Source organism: Procambarus clarkii, chromosome 9 (genome assembly GCF_040958095.1).
Source record: "Procambarus clarkii isolate CNS0578487 chromosome 9, FALCON_Pclarkii_2.0, whole genome shotgun sequence".
Taxonomy (NCBI): Eukaryota; Metazoa; Arthropoda; class Malacostraca; order Decapoda; family Cambaridae; genus Procambarus; species Procambarus clarkii.
In genome coordinates, this window is record NC_091158.1 from 19,265,967 (window position 1) to 19,271,664 (window position 5,698).

A 5,698-nucleotide genomic window follows, 5' to 3' on the forward strand; every position below is an offset into this window, starting at 1 on the left:
TTACCGCCATTTTTGTTTCACACTTTGATACCATTTCTCCCTCATCTATTCTTCTTTTTCTGCACTTGCGCACTTCCTCCGTGTTTTCTACCAACTCTTTCATTCACCTGTAATCCCTTCTTGCCTTTTTCATGCTGTCCAATCTTTCCTCACTCTTCTATATATTGTTTCAAGATCTTATCATTTTCTCTATATATTTTTCACGCCATTCAATTCTAGTCATAACGCTATACTGTCCAGTATTCACCATATTCACTCATACTATTTCATAATCTTCATTATTTTCTTACTCGTTCGCAACAGCATTTGGACTACAGTACATTGTCCCATTATCCCATACTTTCTCACATCATGCCATTCACTCCCAACCTGTCCTATAATGCTGCCTACAGCCCCATTCTGTGCCAGCTGTCACACACTCTTCTCACCATCAGCCGCCCTGAAGTAAAGGTTGGGAACGTTTGTCAATTTAAGGCCTTATTTTACTTAGCGTAGATTCCATATAAGGCTTCAGTGCTTAGAGTAGGATAATAATGTGCTGGAAAAACATAATTTTATGTTGTTGTGGCTTATAGTTAAAGCTCCAAGAGAACTCACTTAAGCATTTATATACATTGTATTATAGCAAACAAAGAAGGGAAAGATCAATATTTTCAGAATCGAAGTGTATTTTAGCAAAAATTTAGATTTTTAAGTATGTCTATTACAGCACTGCAAGCTTGCATTTGAGTTGTATTACAATCCTTTTGTTTAATACACATTATTTTTAATAGTGTTTCATGCGAATATTAAATTGCTTTCGAAGGCCGTATGAGTATCATAAAGACTACATGCGACCTTAAGGCGGCAGGTTCCCGACCCTAGCCCCTAAAGCCCTGCCACATCCCTAGTGCAGCGCTTCTCATCACCTCTATATATCCTCCCGGGCTCTCTCCAACCACGCTAATAATCTCCCTCTCCCTCGGTGATCCTCTCCTCTACCACCAATCGTGTATTGCTAGTTATGTTTCCTCTCTATCTTCCTACCTATCTACACCTCTCTCGCTCTCTCTATCTCTCTCTCTCTCTCTCTCTCTCTCTCTCTCTCTCTCTCTCTCTCTCTCTCTCTCTCTCTCTCTCTCTCTCTCTCTCTCTCTCTCTCTCTCTCGTTCTCTCTTTCTCTTTCTCCCTGAGCTAGGTCAAAATCATCTACCTGGAAAGTGTCTTGGGGTTCTTGGCATGCTGGTCTTCCTCCACGCCATTGTCCTCATTCAGGGCCTGGCTTGTTACGCTAACTTTCCACCATGCTTGCTTTCTGGCCACAATCCGTTCACACACACACACACACACACACACACACACACACACACACACACACACACACACACACACACACACACACACACACACACACACACACACAAGGAAGTGTGTGTGGAAGTAGGAAGTGATGTGGTGGAGGCTGACTCCATACACAGTTTCAAGTGTAGATATGATAGAGCCCAGTAGGCTCACGGTGAGAGGCGGGACCAAAGAGCCAGAGCTCAACCTCCGCAAGCGAAATAACGTTATTTCCAATTAGGTGAGTACACACACACACCTGGTGGCTGAATGGACAGCGCAATGGATGCGTAGATCTTGGGACGGGGGATCGATCCCCGGCGATGGTGGAAACAAATGGGCATGGTTTCTTTCACCCCGATGCCCCTGTTACGTAGCAGTAAATAGGTACCTGGGAGTTAGACAGCTGTAACGGACTGCTTCTTGGGGTGGGGGGAGGTGAAAAAAAGTTACTTGATTGACAGTTGAGAGGCGGGCCAAATGATCCAGAGCTCAGCCCCCGTAAGCACAACTAGGTGAATACACGCATACACGCACACGCACGCGCGCACACACACACATACACACACACACACACACACACACACACACACACACACACACACACACACACACACACACACACACACACACACACACACACACACACACACACACACCCAAAGACATATACCCATTATCATACACACGGCGTTTTAGTATGCTGCGTCAGCACTGAAGCCCACACCTTAATTACATAAAAAAATTTGAGAAAGTCCAAAGGTTTGCCACGAGCCAAGTCTCTGAACTAAAGGAGCTAAACAAAGATGATTATACTGGGAAAAAGCCTCATTTCCTAGAGAAAGAAAGAGAGAGAAAGAAAAAAGACGGAGGGGGACATGTTCTCGGCATGGAAATATTTCTTTCGTCAATATAGTGGACCAAAAAATAACCTGATTGCAAAGGATTAAACCAGTACGAGTAGTCACATGTAAATTGATCACTGGCATGAATCGGATAAAGTGTGAAAGCGTGAGTAAATGAGAGAAAAATGGGACACAATGAGAGAGTATGTAGTGAACTGTATTTATGAATTCAAATGCAAATATGACATCACTCACCGTGTTGGGTAATTCTATCAGTCAATGAATTATTAGGGAGCAGGGCCTAGTCATTTGATACCGATGGTCGTAAATACAAGTAAATGCATTCATACAGGTGAGTATACAACGCCAGAACAACCACAACCATCCTCCCTGGCACTCCGGTACAATGATTATCCACCCTGGCACCCCGACCATCCACCATGACACTGTCCGATACACCGACCATCCACCCTGGCACTCCGACCATCCGGCCTGACTCCCCGACACACCTCTGCTCCGGCTCCACCCCATCTTTCGCCCACTCGCTCTCCCCGGTACCCAGCCTGTGCTTGCTCTCACCCCTGCCCTTCTCCCCCCCCCCCTCCCAAGCCAGGCAGTAGAGCTCCCACTCTCCCACACTCTCCCTCGCTCTCACAGCCAGTTGCTGCAGCATCACCATTCGGCCTCTTGCCACCGCCGTGTTCGGAGCGCTATACTCGTCTCTCTCACATCTTGACCCAACCCAGTGCCTCCTAATAGTCGGGTTTGAGGTGATGGCTTGTGACAAAAGTGTTCATCAGTGAGAAGTGTCTACCAAGTGGGGAAAACATTGTAGATATCCGTGCTCCTTGTGTGTGTGTGTGGGGGGGGGGGGGGTTGTTTTGAAGTGGTGTAGGGTGTGCGTGTGTATGTGTGTGTGTGTGTGTTGGGGGGGGGGGGTGTGATGGTGTATATGACAAAAACTGAAGATCCATTGGAAACTTGGATTATTTGATTTAATATGTATAGTGACTAGAAATACAGTGATCTAGTGATTTAAATCCCATTTTGTAATCGATTTTGGGATAGACAAAAATCAGTTAAAAGATATCTTTGTGATTATTTATATATATATATATATATATATATATATATATATATATATATATATATATATATATATATATATATATATATAAATATATATATAAATATATATATATATATATATATATATATATATATATATATATATATATATATATATATATATATAATGTATATATAATATGAGTTTGTGTTCTTGTGGATTCGGAAGTACAAATTCACGTTGAGAATCACTGAAGTTTGGCCACACAGTGTTAACGCCTTTGTTTTAGTAGAACAGAACCCGAGTGAAAGATGCCGTGCACTTCAATTTCTATGATAATCTATGAGAAAACTGCTTATTGTTTTGTAATTGAGAAATCCAGTGATAAAATAGATAAAAAAGGCGCCATTTCAGTTTGTTTCATAATCAACCTTTGGAAGTTGTTGACTTCCATGGTCGTGTGCTTGTTTACCCTCCGTCACGCACTCACAGTGAAGGTGTTTGTTATCAACAGTGTACTTGCTTTGAGCATTATTGTAAGCTAAGTATTATATTTCATATAACGTTTTTATATCATAAATTTTTTTTATTTAAATATAACGTGTTAAGAAAGCTGTGAGATAAACATATCTAAATTCATCACAGTATAAACAAGACTTGTTTATTCCCTTAGCATATTATTATTATTATTATTATAATTTTTATTATTAATATTATTATTATTATTATTATTATTATTAATATTATTATTATTATTATTATTATTATTATTATTATTATTATTATTATTATTATTATTAATTGAACCATATTCTGGTATCGTGGCGATTTGAAAGGCGTTCTAGCGATCTATACACACATGCATATGTGCACGCTAACATGTACACACTCGAATTCATTATGTTCGTGTGTTTATGTGTACTTATCTAGATACGTTCACTCAAACCAATTATTAAATTCACACAGACAAACACACACACACGCACACACATGCACACATACACACACGCGCACACACACACACACACACACACACACACACACACACACACACACACACACACACACACACACACACACACACACACACACACATAGGGAAAGGCCTATGTATTCTTCAACAGCACTGAAATCCTGGTATCCTACATTACTGGGAAAACCCAAGGTATGCGTAATAAAATATATACATAAAATATGTTATATACAATTTAAGGATAACACTAGTATCCAGTAAAAAAACATGTCATTTGTTGAATTAATATAATTTTTTTAATGATTATTTGTGTCTTGGCTGGTAGTGTGTGTGTGTGTGTATATATATATATATATATATATATATATATATATATATATATATATATATATATATATATATATATATATCACATACAAGTAAACAAAAATTGTACTTAGTTACATGTATCTATCTACATGAATAGGTGCATGTAGCCTCCCCCCCCTCCTCCCATCCCGGTAGATATCTGGGAGTTAAGTCAACTGCTGTGGGGTTGCATCCTGGGAAAGGTCAATAGTTCGGCCTTAGGGGATTCGATGTAAGCTTAACGTATATACATACTCACGCTGCCTGTCCCCAACAAAATTAATTACAAAAATAAGCTACAAATTCTCTTCATTTAAATGGAACGTAACTATTTTTTTTATATTTCCATTATTTTTTAATAAATATAAATGTTTATAAGAAATTAAATGTGAAACATATAAGTTATACGGAAACATATATAGCTACTAGTGACTATTAAAGTAAACCATAAGATAGTTGCTTGTTTCTGCAATATGTCCCCCAACCAATTGGGCTGGACGGAAGAGCGACGCTTCATGCCGGTCAGCGTTCAATCCCCGACCGTCCAATCTATCTTTCCATTCATCTGTCCTTCGATGCATGTGACTACATCCATCTGTCTGTTCCTCTATTAATCGGTTTACAAATCTGCCGTTTTTAAGGTGATCAGTTTCTCAGCTCTCAGTTTACCGCTTTATTGCTTCCTATCCCAACCATTTTCTCGATCTGTATCTGTGAGTTTATGTACTTTTCTAGTTTTCATTGCATATACACTCATACGTGTTTTGTTTTTATGCGGTTTAATTATAAATTTAATTTTATTGCTGAAAAATTCAGGAATGGGGTTTAATTGATATTGGAAAGGGTTGGAAAGATAACGGAGAGGCTTCAGAAGAATAATTGAATGCAAGGATATTAGACAAAATTGAGAGAGAGAGAGGAGAGAGAGAGAGAAAGGAGAGAGAGAAGAGAGAGAAAGGAGAGAGATAATTGTGTTTGCAACTGTATGTTCCTATCACGACCTGTGAAGGAGATGATGATAACAGTATGAATAAAATCAAGATAAATGAAATATAATTATCAAGTGAGAGAGCAAGCAAGGGGAAGTGTGGATGGAATATATCAAACAAGTCTTCGCGAAGATGTCGTAGAGTACGCTGAACG